Here is a 16,058-nt window from a genome sequence, read left to right as displayed (position 1 = left end):
TCCAGTACCTGTCAATAGTGGTGTTCCCCAAGGCAGTGTTCTAGGACCAACTCTCTTCATACTCTACATAAACGACCTCTGTGATCATATTAAGAGCAATTGCGTTCTCTTCGCTGATGATGTAAAGCTGTTCAATACCACAGACAATACTGCTACCCTACAAAAAGATCTTGACTATGTATCCGAATGGTCAAACAAATGGCAACTTCAAATCTCAACAAATAAATGCTCTGTCTTACATATTGGCAAAAAAATCAGAAAATAAAATACAAGCTGAATAGTCAAGATCTTGTTGATGACCCAAGCTCTGTAAAGGACCTTGGAATACTCACCTCTAATGATCTAAGTGCTAGAGCACACTGCAACTACATAGCCAAAAAGGCATTAAGAGTTGTTAACCTAATCCTACGTAGCTTTTTTCTCTGGTAATATCACACTACTAACCAGAGCATACAAAACATTTGCTAGACCAATACTCGAATACAGTTCATCAGTCTGGAACCCACACTACGTATCTGATATTAGCACAATTGAGAAAGTCCAGAAATATTTCACAAGAAGAGTTCTCCACTCCTCTACTCGCTGTAGAATACCTTATGCCACCAGACTTGAAATTCTAGAACTAGAAAACCTTGAATTACGCCGCCTTCGGTCTGACTTAAGCATGGTATACAAAATCATACATTGCAATGTCCTACCTGTCAATGAATACTTCAGCTTCAACCATAACAACACAAGAGCACACAATAGATACAAACTCAAAGTAAACCGCACCAAACTTGATTGCAGGAAATACGACTTCAGCAATAGAGTGGTCAATGTCTGGAATACTCTACCCGACTCTGTAGTTTCTTCCCCAAACCCCAAAAACTTTAACCTTAGACTGTCTACTATTGACCTCACCCCTTTCCTAAGAGGTCTGTAGGGGGCGTGCATAAGCGCACCAACGTGCCTACCGTCCCTGTCCTATTGTTTCTCTTATTCTTTTATTTTTCTTATATGTAACCATTTCATGTATTCACAACTATGTATACATTTATACTTATTATCTTGTAAACAATTGGCAAATCAAATAAATAAAATAAATAAATAAATAAATAAAGAGAAGTCCACTTTTCTGACATTCAAGGATAACCTTTCTCCTTCCCTGCCTCCCCCGACTCATGTAGGACAAATCACAATGGATTTTTGTCTATTTCTCTCATATGTGTTCTAACTACTCCAAAGGCAGCCCTCAATCATATTTATAAGAATTAAGGCCATGTTTTTTTTTTTTTACAAATTACATTCAGGTCCTGAGCAGGTTGTCAGTTCTGTACTGCAGGGTAAACTACTTATTCTCCATGCTGCTCCCAATCATTTCTTAAGAAATTTCAGCCTAGACTGCAGTTAATTGGTGACAAAGGTAAACTGGTGCTTATTCCAGATTATGGACACTTGTTTTTTTGGCTTGTTGGAAGAAATGTCCATCTGGGTTCAGTTCTGAGTGGGAAGAAAGACACCGGAAATATGGAGGCTGCTTGGAAGGATGGTTTAATGGTGAACAGGACCACATGGGTTTGAAATCCTGGATAAATGACCACATGGAGTGGAGAGTGAATGTTATTTATACCCTCTCTTGAGCTTTGACCTTGAGCGTTCTGTTCCCGTGGCAAGGGCATGTATCCTATTGGTTGCAGACTCCCATGTGAAGTCATGTTTGTCTGAATTGAGTTTGGTTGAACCTTGCTGGGTGAAGTAATTGAGGGGTTTGGTTGTGCCATGTGGTGAGCTAGATAATCCTATTATGTCCTAGAGGGTCATGTATTTTGTCTTGTAGATAAGCTGGCATGAAAATATCTGCTGGGGGCAGGGAGCTGGGGCTGAGTTTCTGTTTCCTTTGAGATTTTATTTCTCTTTCAGGGGAAATGTTCTGCCTTTTTAATATTTCCTAGAATATTTCACTCATCTAGGAGAGGGGTGGGTGCTAACTTTCTACAGGCTGCTTATTTATTTCTACCCAAACTGTATCATGTTTCCCTAACTAGCATTCACACACCAGTTGTTATTTTGCTAAGATCTGGTTTTATCCAAATAAATCCCACGAATCCCAAACTAGACCTCATACATAAAAAGCCCAGAACCCCTGTGACCATCAAGCCAGCATTTGGGAACGTTTAACAAGGGAGTGAAATGAACCTTGGGAGCCCTGTAATTAGGCTGGCGGCAACTCAGGACCTGTCTTTAGTAGAGAAAACGCTCATCCCTTAATCACCAAATGCCCACAACTGTTCTGAAGCCCTTTAGGGCAGGTTCAGGGAATAGAAGTTGTCTTTTTCTTCATTGAGCTGCCGCCAGAAGGATGATTTTTGAAGTAATATGTAGGGCTGAAGCATTATAAATGGCCTTTTAAATTCGTTTTGAGAAATCTTTCTCCAATCTAAGGTAATTTCTATGACTGACAGCAGGAACCTCCATGTAAGACATAGCAGTTCTGCCACTTATCTAAGTTTGATACATGTGAAGCAAAATCCAATGTCAGTCCTTTTAAAACTCCCATTGATTTTTTTTTGGTGGGGAAAAAATATTGAAGCTTATTGAAATTGTTAACTATTTTTTGAACAACAGTATTCTTCTAAATAAATATGCACAGAAACAAACCAAAACTCTCACTCAAAGGAAGTTATTTCAGTGTGATTTCAGGATCGCTGTCTTGCAATAATAGTTGACATTATAAAAGGCAATACGTTGAACATGTGTCAAGTAGCTAGAAATGGCTGTGAGCTGCTCTTCTAGGAGATCTCTAGTTATACACAGCCATTTACCTGCAGGCTTGCTCCGAAGGAAACCCCACTGCATTCACAAAGAAGGGAATCTAAGATTTCAGCCTTAATAAAATGCTGAGCGGGAGCTCACGTTCAATGGCAATCTGAATAAACAGAAATTCTAAATCCTGTATACACCAGAATCCTTTTGACCACACAGATTTTCAAGAAGACAGCCATTTGTCTGAAATTGTATAGGTGTCAACCCTGAAGCTGACCTGACCGAAGCTATCTTGGACACTTGGCTCTATTGCTTGGAATCCTGACATTAGGGTCACCTGCCTGAAGAGTGGGTTGGGCTAGAAGACCTCTAAGGTCCCTTCCAACTCTGTTATTCTATAACCTATATCTGGGAATCAACCTAGAAGTTAAGGAAAGTGAAAATTCTGCCCACCCAGTTCTTCCACGTTGCCCAATCAAGACACCGGCAAATGAAAAGGAGCTGTTAGCAAATGGCATATCCCATTGGTTTCCCATGCCCAGGCTGCAACATTTAGCTGATAATAATGAGATAATAATGAGCTTTTAACACAGCTCACACATCACGATCCACCATCACCCAAGACTAGGCATGCACGCCCTAACTACCTCAATTCCAACTACTACTGGCCTTAAATGCAAACTACTCAATGCAAGAAGCCTCGTGAATAAAATACCTGAATTTTTCCTCCTACTAAATATGGCTAAATTCGACATTATATTTGTCTGTGAAACATGGCTCAATGCATCTCTCCCTGACTCCATTACCACAGTAAGGGACTATCATGTTTACCGATCAGATCGTGAAATTCGTAGAGGAGGTGGTGTTGCTATCTTCTATAAAAAGTCCTTACATCTAAAAATATCCAAGTTACCCAGGAGCTTGCTCTTCCTGAGACCATCATCTGTGAACTATCCTTAAATATCACAATTCGATTCTTACTATGTTACAGAGCACCTGATTATGACATCGAACATGTAAACAAGCTAAATACATTACTAACATGGGCTGCATCCTGCCAATACCCTTTTATCTTTCTTGGTGATTTCAATCTACCTCATATTGACTGGACCCTAAATGAATGTACAACTGAAATCATACACACAACCTTCTACAATGCTATTACAAATCTGGGACTGGAACAACTAGTAACCAACAACACTAGACTAAACAACTGCCTCGATCTCATCTTCTGCAATAGTTTGAATTTAATTTACGGAATACAAACTAAAGAACCCTTTTCCAGCAGTGACCACAATATGATTGACTTTTGTCTCAACATACGCCCACACAAAAAATCACCACAATGATGTAATCCCCAATTGTAACTTCAAAAAAGGCAACTATGATCTTATAGACAACGATCTCTCATCCCTTGACTGGCAATCTCTATTCACTGGATGCAATACTGTTGAAGACCATTACAACATATTTTTACTTGAAGTCAAAAGAGTCATCAAACTATATGTACCAACAACAACTCCCAAAACAAAACAAAAAGCAGATTACCCATAACAATAAGGAAACTTCAATCCAAAAAGAGATCACTCTGGCGGAAAAACAAATCTGGTCACGTTGCCAATTTCAAAAGCCGATACAAAAATTTATGCCACCAGATAAAGACTGAATGCACCAATTATCACATTAAACAAGAGGAAAACCTTCTAAGCACCAATTCCACCCGTGCTTTTTACAATTTTGTAAACAACAAACTAAAAGACTCAAGGTCCATCCCACCCTTGATAGGACCTGATGGTAAAGACTGCAACGACGACACCATTAAAGCCAACCTCTTTAACACATTCTTCGGCTCAGTATTTGTAAACAGCAATGGATCATGCCCAGTATTTCCTAGCCGTACCACAGATAACAACAATGATCTAATACATATCGATTTTACAGAAGACAATGTTGAAAAAGCACTACGCAATCTAAAACCATCTCTATCTATTGGACCGGATGGAATATGTGCCTACTTCTTAAAAAAGCTATCCACTGCCATAGCCAAACCTCTAAGCATAATCTTTGAAAAATCTTTCAGGACCAGCTCCTTGCCTAACCTATGGTCACAAGCCACAGTCATCCCCATCTTCAAAAAGGGAGACCCAAGCCTAGTTGAAAATTACAGACCAATCTCCTTATGCTGCGTCACCTGTAAAGTCATGGAATCAATTATTAACCAATCCATCATCCTCCACTTAGAGACAAACAACCTACTCTCCAATAAACAATTTGGTTTCAGAAAAAAACTATCCTGTAATCTGCAACTCTTACACTGCAAAAAACATATGGACGACACAACTCGACCAGGGCAAAGCAATAGATGCAATCTACATAGACTTCTGTAAAGCCTTTGATTCAGTGGTACACGACAAACTACTCCTAAAAATAAAATCCTATGGTATCTCTGGACAACTGAATAACTGGATAGAAGCATTCCTGGCAAACAGACAACAAATGGTCAAAATTGGGAGCGTCCTATCAAATTCTGTACCTGTCAATAGTGGTGTCCCCCAAGGCAGTGTTCTAGGACCAACTCTCTTCATACTCTACATAAATGACCTCTGTGATCATATTAAGAGCAATTGCGTTCTTTTCGTTGATGATGTAAAGCTGTTCAATACCACAGACAATACTGCTACCCTACAAAAAGATCTTGACTATGTATCAGAATGGTCAAACAAATAGCAACTTCAAATCTCAACAAATAAATGCTCTGTCTTACATATTGGCAAAAAAAATCAGAAAATAAAATACAAGCTGAATAGTCAAGATCTTGTTGATGACCCAAGCTCTGTAAAGGACCTTGGAATACTCACCTCGAATGATCTAAGTGCTAGAGCCCACTGCAACTACATAGCCAAAAAGGCATTAAGAGTTGTTAACCTAATCCTACGTAGCTTTTTCTCTGGTAATATCACACTACTAACCAGAGCATACAAAACATTTGCTAGACCAATACTCGAATACAGTTCATCAGTCTGGAACCCACATTACATATCTGATATTAGCACAATTGAGAAAGTCCAGAAATATTTCACAAGAAGAGTTCTCCACTCCTCTACTCGTTGTAGAATACCTTATGCCACCAGACTTGATATTCTAGAACTAGAAAACCTTGAATTACGCCGTCTTCGGTCTGATTTAAGCATGGTATATAAAATCATACATTGCAATGTCCTACCTGTCAATGAATACTTCAGCTTCAACCATAACAACACAAAAGCACACAATAGATACAAACTCAAAGTTAACCGCACCAAACTTGATTGCAGGAAATACGACTTCAGCAATAGAGTGGTCAATGTCTGGAATACTCTACCCGACTCTGTAGTTTCTTCCCCAAACCCCAAAAACTTTAACCTTAGACTGTCTACTATTGACCTCACCCCTTTCCTAAGAGGTCTGTAGGGGGCGTGCATAAGCGCACCAACGTGCCTACCGTCCCTGTCCTATTGTTTCTCTTATTCTTCTTTTATTTTTCTTATATGTACCCATTTCATGTATTCACAACTATGTATACACTTATACTTATTATCTTGTAAACAATTGGCAAATCAAATAAATAAAAAAAATAAAAATAAAAATCTCATGCCACCATCCAGCAAAACAGCTGGAAACATGGTGCTTGGTAAGATGTCTCAGCAATAGTAAACAAGGTAGCCATTAGCCACACAGACTTCAAAAACCAGCAACAGCAGCTTCTCTGTTATTATCCTGAAATAGCTATGCTATGCAATAAATTTTCAACCCAGGCAGTCAAAGGGCTAACACATAGCCAGGGCAAACAAACTAGTGGGGGCCGTGTGCATCCAATATTAAAGAGGACTTTTTTATGCTAGGGGTTGCTTTTAAAACAAATGTTCGAGGCAAAAGAGAAAAGAGAAACCAGTAAATTACAGAGTCTTTGTACTACATTACAATCCTTGTTCCTGGGCATAACCAAGAATCTAAAGATGGGTGAGCCTCAGAGGAATGTAAAGTAGAGGTTGTGAATCAATAGGTGAGTTTTGAGTTATTTTATTATCCTTCTATATTGGTAGCAAATGCAAGTACTGTTTCTCTGTAATAATATAAGTGGACTATATCTTCCTCCTTTGCTAAGTGAAAGAAAGTTAACATATTTGGTTATTATAATAAAAGCTTGGTTAAGAAATGTCTGAGGATACAGCAGCAATCTCCTATTCCAGATCTGAAGCAATATTCGGATTGTTTCAGATCTAGAATAGGTGCATCGTTTATGCATTTTATTAAGCAGAGATTAGTACAATATATCCTGATCCAGTTTCAACACTGCAGTGCATCACATTTATTTAGTAAAGGAAAGAATAACACAGATGTTTCTGAATCAGAATCAGAATAGAATTGGGTACCTTGGAGGTCTTCTAATCCAGCCCCCTGCTAAAGCAGTAGACCTTATACCATTTCAGACAGGTGGCTGTCCAGTCTCTTCCTAAAAGCCTCCAGTGATGAAGCACTTACTACTTCTGGAGGCAAGCTGTCCCACTGGTTAATTGTTCCCACTGTTAGGAAGTTTCTCCTTAATTCCAGGTTGCTTCTTTCCTAGATTAGTTTCCATCTGTTTGACTTGCCCAAAATTGCCTTTAACTGTACGTTAAGAAAGTTATTCAGTTAAAGCTGCAGGCCCACTTAAGTCATGACTATTTAGAGCAGGGGTGTCAAACTTGCATCATCATGGCGGTGTCACGGTGACATATTGGGACTTTTTTCCCCTTCGCTAAAACCGGGTGAGGGCGGAGCCAGCATGTAACGCATCCAGCCCGAGGGCTGCGAGTTTGACACCTCTGATTTAGAGAAAATAGATTTTGGGTCCAAATTACGTTTGCAGTAGATTCTATTATCTCCTATCGCTAGTTTTGAAAAACTCTGAGATTGCAGTTGGAAGTTACCACCTTTCACTCTAAACCAGCAGTTCCCAACCTTTGCAGCTTGGAGGCCAGCCTGGGGAAGTAGAGGGGAACCAGTCCATGTGAGAGGCAGGCCGGCACACACGTGCACAGCTTAACTCCTGAGAGCAGTGAGGCATGCGTGCATGTGTGCCAGTCCACCGCTCATACGGCTCGGTTGCAAATAGGCCACAGCCTGGTAGTGGACTGTGGCCCAGAGGTTGGGGACCCCTGTACTAAACAGTCAAGGATTTTCTTTTCTGCTTGATAACAACAGCTCTTCTCAAGGACATTTCCAGGGAGAGAATAAAGAGTGTCAAAGAGGCAAGATGGCTGCCACTACCACATAATGAAAGCTAAAATACTTTATGTGTCAGCTTCACTTTTTTTTGAACAGCACTGCAAGCACATACCCCTAATTCTTCTGCTTCAGATACTATTCTGTACAATTTTATACCTTCAAGTGTATATTACAGAGTTCTCTCTCCCTCTCCCCCTCCCTCTCTTTCTTTCTCTCTCTCTCTTTTTTATTTAGGTTAGAATAAATCATAGGTTGAAAAATGACCCAGATTAAAATAATTACTTATATTAACATTGAAATGTAGAGAAGACTAGTGTGCTGCCTCAGTTCTGTACTTAAATAGCAACTACCGGTAATCCTCGACCTATGACCACAATTGATCCCCAAATTTCTGTTGGTAAGCAAAACAGCTGTAAGCAAGATTTTATGGCCTTTCTTGCCACAGTTGTTAAGTGAGTAACCGCAGTTGTTAACTGACACAGTTGAAAAGTAAATCTTGCTTCCACATTAAATTTGCTTGTCAGAAGGTCGCAAAAGGTGATCACGTGACCCCAGAACCTTGAAACCGTTATAAATATGAACTGGTTGCCAAGCGTCCAAATTTTGATCACATGACAATGGGGATAGTCATAAATGTGGAAAATGGTAATACGTCACTTTTTTCAGTGCCATTGTAACTTCAAACAGCCACTAAATGAATGGTTGTAAGTCAAGGACTATTTGTATAAAGAGAAATTGACATCAGCAACATGTAAGGAACCAAATAGGACTCTAAGGAAGATTTGAGGGCTTGCTCCTAAGTAATCTAAGAGAGCACCCTCCCACACCAATACCAAACCATTAGAATTATTCAATGGGCCTTGACCTTGTCGTCTACATTAACTAAAAAAATGCCCAAGTGACAAATGTTCTTATTCTGACATGCCTTTTAGATATTTCTGACTTAGCCTCACTTAGCAAATATAGTCAATTGGGGAAGACTTTTGTAAAAGACTCTCCACCTATTGTGTCAATGCATGATAAAACATTTTATTACTTCGTTTTCTGGCTTATAGATTAACAGTGCGATCTTTTAAAATGTTATTAAGAAGAAAATACCATTAAGTTCAATGGGGAATCTAACTCTTGGTTGAGAGAATTTATTATTGAACTTAAATTACACCTTTGTTAAAAATAAAATAAAATAAACCCTCTCATTGATTTTCTGCATATGCCAGATTGATTAAATTCCATTAACTATTCATTTCAAGATTGCTTGTCCTGGGATCTCACCATAAATAAAACATAAAAAAGATCAGCTTAAAAAATCTGTTTTAGCTAATATATCTTGTTATTAATCCTATAGATAGAAACATATTAGCAAGTAATTTGAAAGAAACAAGGCTATCTTTATAAATACAAATCAGTTTCCAGAAGCATAATAATAATAATTTTTTATTAGGCTACCTTTTTTACCTGCTTTCTTTGAGTTCTGCATGTCTGCTTACCCAAAATGTGTGCAGATCCCACAGAATATAAGAAAGCTAGGGAGGAAAATAAAGAGAGAAGTGTGAGGCAGAGCAGAGACAGAACAATTCAGCCACAAGTTTATGAAGGACACCAAGGATGAACATCTGCAGCATTTTCTGAGAAAGGAGTCCTAGGCTTGATTAATGCTTTGCTGTAGTGAACTAGATGACCCAGATCAGAAGCCGGTAGAGGTTTTGTATTGTGCAGTGCTTGAGTTTTACCCAACTCTTGTTTCCACCTCACTTTTTGTCCTCAGCATCCCCTGGGAACAGTCTGTAAGCCAAATAGTCCATGGATTCCTGAGCCAGCTTGGAAAGGTGAAGGACACCTGTAATCACCAAAGCAATGAGCACCAATGGTAGCACCACACTCCACATTGTGGCGAGGATGTTGTAGCATTTGGCTTTGGAAATATAGCGATGAGCAGCTTCCAGATCCCCAGTCACCTTCTGATCCCGAGCCTTCAAGGGAAAAAAATGTAATATTTGAGAACATATTTTTGAATACATATAGTTCATATAAACCACTTTATATAAACTTGCTGTCATGTTAAATGTTTGTGCTCTTCCCCTGTCTTCCAAAGTACAATTGGCACAGTTTAGGGGAAGAATACTGACAAAAAAAAAGCAGAATCCACGTTAACAATTCTGTTTAGTGATGTGCTGCTACATTTCATACATCTCAGTTCAATGCCATCTAACTTGTGGAAGGCTAATCTAATGCAGAAATCCCAAAGAGGCAGCAGGAGAAATCAATTCATGTCCTTAAATCTTGGTAGACCAGCAGTTAAACATTCTTTAATTTTAACCAGAATAGGAACATGGCATGTCTTCCTTCCAGGGAAAACCACCCGGAAGCATTTTCTCGTCAAACAAGATGGCGACGCCCAACAAACCGGCGGCCCAGTAGGAAATGTTCCACGGACCGGTACCGGTCCGCGGCCCGGTGGTTGGGGACCCCTGCTCTACAGCATCCTTGCAGCTATAACTATATGCAGGGCCAGATCAATATGTAGGAATAGAAAGTTTAATGAGACTTAATTTTTTAAAAATTGGGTGGCTGAAGAGGAAGTTCCAGTTGTAGAATTTATTTCAATTTATTATAAAGCATTCTCCAAAATTCCTGGGTTCATAATAGCACCACTAAATATGTGATGAATAAAACATACCATTTTTTTTTCAAATGTAATATTCTGTGTAAATTTTACATATTTTTTCCATTGAAATTCCCATTGTTGCATATCAATTAGTTGTTCAGTTTATCATCAGTTTAATAATAATAAAATATTTAATTTTTTCAGTTTCTTAATTTTACCTTACCATCTAGTAACTTATTATTTATAACAAATGCTCCAGATTTTGTGTTATATGGTCTCCAAATTCAGTTATGTCTCTAAGAATTTGCCTTCATTTTGTAATCACCTTAGCTCTATGCAGCTTATTTGAAAATATTCAAACTGGATTGGTGCTTTGTGCTATTTTAAAAATCTCAAAGGATTTCTGTCTTGTTTGAAGAATAAGAATGCCCATTTCTCCTTGGAAGTTCAATTTGATTATCCCTTTTATTTTACAAACCTCCATCAAGTAGAAAGAAAATGGCCCCTGAGATAAATTACCCTGAAAAAAAAATCAGTTCACATTACTGAGATAACAGGCAAATCAGCAACAATTTATAGAAAAATTGTGAGAGCATGATGTAAAATCAGACTTACATGTTGAGTTCAACCCTGTTGAGTTCTGCTCTGATAGTATATAGATTTCATAATGGGTAATAAAATGAAGCAAATGTAGTACAGTTGAAATCAAAGATAAATCAGAAAATAATTAAGGCAAAATCAGTGGCCAAGTGTCCCTTTAAATAAGAATATTAAATGCCAATCTTTCCTAGCCCTGTTCCTCATGCAAGTGTATTTAAGCATTAAAAGTTGTTAAATATAATAGACAATATAATATCTATGCATCCATTGAAGTCTTATAATTCTTAGATGGTTTTCAAGCTCAGATAAAAGTACCAAGAGTGCAGGAGGATGTAAGGAAAGGGAAGAATTTCTAAACAGCAAAAGTTTTTCTTTCTGCTGAAGAATCGTTGTGACCTAAAGAGGAGTTGGAATTAGAAAAATATGTTTGTAAAATATGTAAATATATATGTTTATATATTTACAAAGTTATAGATTTGATTTTGCAAAAAATGAATTGCAAACTCTATTGTATAGTAATGATTATTATTGCTAAGGCCTGGGGTGGGCTTCAAAAAATGTGGAAGAAAACAACTACTATTCAAGAATCCAGAAGAAAGAAGTTGCAGCAGTTTCACTATTCCATTGTGAACTTGTGAGAGAGAGAATAAAAGAGTGAAGCAAAATGGGATATTAAAGAGTCCAGGCCCAAATGGCTATGCAGAGTAGTAGTCATTAACCTGGAAGAGAGGCCATCCGTTCCACTGCACCAAGTGGCCATCTGAAGGCCCAGATGGAAGAAATGAGGAACAGGCAAAGTGGGAAGCATTGCTAGATCTGGAAGAAGCTAGAATGGACTTTTTTTTTCATTTTGGAGCAAGAAGATGGGAGTGGAGGTGGCACTGGCTGTAGTCTAGGGATGAGTGTATGAGGATGTCATCTCATTCCCTCCACTGGAAATAGTTGAGGTCCTAAACCTGATTGGGAAATCTGACCGTGCCCTTTCTGATACATATATGTTGTCTCATGATCTGATTGGTTATTTAGCTAAGATGTTTCTCCTAAATTTCATTGGTTCTCTCTTTGGATTTCCACAGACTGCTGATTACCTACCAACACTGAATTTTTAGTCCTAAACTTCACTTGTTTCTTTGATCCTCATTTGGCTTTTTGTTTTGATATCTCCTATCGGTAACCATGGCATAAAATGTTTCTTTCTTTTCCTAAACATTTCTTTCTTGTCAGACTCCTTATGTTGCCATCAGCTTTGAACTGGAATCTCAGAAATCCTCTGAGAATAAAACAGTGAAAACAGAAATAAAATAAAGTTTGCAGTACATCGCAGAAGCAACAATACAATTCATATGAATCCTGCTGGATGGGTGACTGTGGAGGGGGGGAGGAAGGGAGGGAGAGAGAGGGGAGAGGGAAAGATACTTAAGCACAACAAAATAGTACTTTCAAAGGTGGTTCATACTTCTTTTTCTATACTCGCTTAAAATAAAGTGTATTACTACACTAGTCAGAATTCTGCATTACCATGTAGATATGACAATTTGACAAAATGTCAAAAAATTGGACAGAATCATATGTACATCATTTCACAAATTCCAATAAATTCTGATATGTTTTAAATGCCTCTATGACTGTATGATAAACCAAAGAAAAGAAAATAGTGAAATCCTTGTTATCTTTGAACTCAATTGTTGTGTTACAGACATTTCATTATCCAACTAGGTAACATGTTCAGTGCTAGAAGCTGAGGCATCTGCAAGAGAACAACCAGGCTCAGAAAGCATGAAGCACAGTTTCACTCTGAGCTATAAATAATCCCTTCCATTGAAAACAGAATAGTTTTAATCTGTGTGGTCATCAATCAATATCTCCTTCCTTTATTTGGATTGCAAATGAGGATAATACATACACAATGTAAAAATTGTTATGATTGATTGTCCACATTTCCATGAACAGATTTATTTATTTATTTATTTGTCAAACATGTACAGGATAACAAATATGAACATAAACATGAATAAAGGAAGTAAATACAGATAAATGGGGACAATAAGACAGGGTCGGTGGGCATGCTAGTGCGCTTATGCACACCTCCTTTAAGGACCTCGTAAGAATGGGATGAGGTCCACGGTAGACCGTTTGAGATTGAAGCTGTGAGGGTTTGAGGGTTTGATTCATATATTTTCATTCTTGTATCATTTTTCAGTTGAAAAGAGAGAAAAGTCCTCAATTCAGATTATTGTTGCTGAAAGAATGTTCTTCAGAATTTCACTTCAAATATACTAAATTCCAACTCTTCCTAACTACATTCTGCATTAAAATAAACATAGATCAAACAATCAAGCACGAAGCAGTATTTTCACGGGAGGCTCTAGTCGTATGGTCCATGTCCATCCATTCTCCATTCTGTATAATATATTTTCTATTCAACCTATAATGAAAAAGAAAATCTTATTTTAATCTCTCAACAAAAGATAGGTGCTCAGTAATGTCTCTGTGCAGGGACCCACCTGACCATTTCTGAGGGGAAACCCAGACATCCAAATATAATCTGATCCACCCCACAGAATTCCAGGGTTTATCTGATTTCAATCTTTCCAAATACATTTTGTTGATTCAGAAAACCTGATTTCCATCATATTTCAAAGGATTTTCTACCCTATTAAATTAATTTTAGGAGACTTCCTTTTTTTTCTTTTCTTTTTCCTCCTCCTCCTCCTCCTCCTCCTCCTCCTCCTCCTCCTCCTCCTCCTCCTCCTCCTCCTCCTCCTCCTCCTCCTCCTCCTCCACATACATTCTTCATATCCTAGTGTTTCTCAAATTAGTCTGCACCACTTTTTCTCCAGAATCTGGGAAGTTCTCTCTATAATTCTCTCATATTTTTATTTTATTTCTCAACCAGAATAGTGCCCATCCCCTCCCTAATTTATCCAGCCTGGTTCTTAGTCAATCCTCCCAATCAGTAGCTAGGAAACTCTTTTCCATTATTTCACCCCCTGTCCAGGATGTAACTGGGGCCAATAATGGACTGATTGAAAGGACCATCATGAGTTGGGCAGCCATTGATTGATCAAAAGGCTGACACTTTGATTCAAGCGAAACATTTTATTCAGGTTAACTTGAAGGAATAGTTTAGTTAAAGGCTCTGTAATAAACTTTTAGAACAATCATGATGGTGAAAAATATGAATGTAGTAGTTTAAGAGTGATCTCATCAAATTTGAAAAAAAGAAATGACATGGTGACACAACAAATGTGTTATTGTTTAGTTAGAGGCAAAGTATACTTTATACAGTGCTGGATTTTTTTATTTAAAATGCCATCTGTTTACTTGAATTTTGTATTTTATAGTTATTGATTGGTTAGTGTTACTCTAATTCAAAAAGTGCAATTGACTTGCCATTATTAAAAAATAGCCATATTCTATTGTATAATTTTTAAATATCTTGTAGTCAGAGTTCCTGAAAAAACTGGTGTTAATATGGCTTCCAAAGCTGACACTTGTGACACTTCCTGAGAATGCACAAGTAACATTTCAGCATGCATATTTTTTTACATAAAGCTCTGCATCAGGCTGAGCTACATTTGAATTTATGGATTCAGATAACCGAAATGAGAGAACCTCATTTTCTCTTGCCTCAATTAAAAACTCTTCAGGACTTCCCCAATCTGCTCATCATTTGGGGCTTCTAAGAGCTCTAAAGTCCATGAACAGAACATACGAAGCACAGAAGATATTAACTGTGATATTTGATAAAGATAATGATGTACTAATGGATTAAATTTCAAGCTGTCATACATTTATACATCTCATATTTTGTATCCATTGATTTCAGTGGATCTAGTCTAAATGCCCAAGTTAGATCCAATCCTGCATGTACTTAAGAAACAGGGAAAAATGAAAAAAAGCATTAATCCCCACAGTGAAGGACTGAAAAAAATGAAGGAATTGGCAGAGATAATAACATAGTAATTGCCCTAATTAGGAACAAGAATGTAAATAGTTTTGTGGTTATTTGGAAACCGCTTGTGGATTTTCTGAATGAAAAAGAAAAAAATGAATTTTTGATTTTGAGTTTTGACAATTAAGCGGGTTGTTATAGGAATGGGTAGTGGTTATTTTTTTGGCATAATTAAAAATTTGATATTACAATTTGTTATGGATCTTACTGCACTGAAAAAAGTCAGAAATCACTGTTCTTTGTTTTTTTTTAATTTTCCCTTTCTTCCAGAGGTGGTATTCAGCAGGTTCGACCAGTTCTGGGGAACCAGTAGCGGAAATTTTGAGTAGTTCGGAGAACCAGCAAATACGACCTCTGACTGGAGATTTTACAGTATCCTTCTCCTGCCACGCCCACCAAGCCATACCCACAGAACCGGTAGTAAAAAAAAATTGAATCCCACCACTGCCTTCTTCCCTTCCCTTATCTCTTCTATTCCCTTTCATTTCCAGTTTTCCACTGTATTTATTTTCTAATCGTATTTTATATTAACAAAAAAATTATTTATATGCCCATCACAGTCACACTGTGATGTGTGCATGTGTATGCATATTTATATATAAAAATAAAGAAACAAACTGATGGCTGTGCATGGTTTGTAAACTATTAGGAAGAAATGATTCAGCTCTCATGCAAGCATCATGTAAGCATCAGAACAACATTTTCTATTTTTTTTAAAGGCAGATCTACACGTGAGCTTGCAAATTGCCAATCATGCCTGGATTTGGGGAGAAGGCCCTCTTTTTCCTCTGTGGATAAAAGTCCCCAAACCCACAATTATGGTGTGTGTGTGTGTGTGTGTGTGCATGTGCACACACACACACACACACACACTTGGCAGTTTGGGGAGGCAAGGAGCTTGTGGGG

At 37.9% G+C, this 16,058-nt stretch overlaps 1 pseudogene across 1 annotated transcript; it reads right to left on the bottom strand.

The window, feature by feature from the left end:
* Nucleotides 1–8,973: 8,973 nt before the first annotated feature.
* On the bottom strand, nt 8,974–10,049 carry LOC148133264 (interferon-induced transmembrane protein 5 pseudogene; annotated as a pseudogene). Its single transcript, XR_015748339.1, has one exon. The product of XR_015748339.1 is annotated as an interferon-induced transmembrane protein 5 pseudogene (transcript).
* Between the last annotated feature and the right edge of the window lie 6,009 nt (nt 10,050–16,058).

This window comes from Notechis scutatus, chromosome 1, assembly GCF_049901735.1.
Source record: "Notechis scutatus isolate UNSWTSFEM ecotype Mainland chromosome 1, rNotScu1.2, whole genome shotgun sequence".
Classification (NCBI taxonomy): Eukaryota; Metazoa; Chordata; class Lepidosauria; order Squamata; family Elapidae; genus Notechis; species Notechis scutatus.
This window is presented reverse-complemented; position numbering and strand designations above follow the sequence as displayed.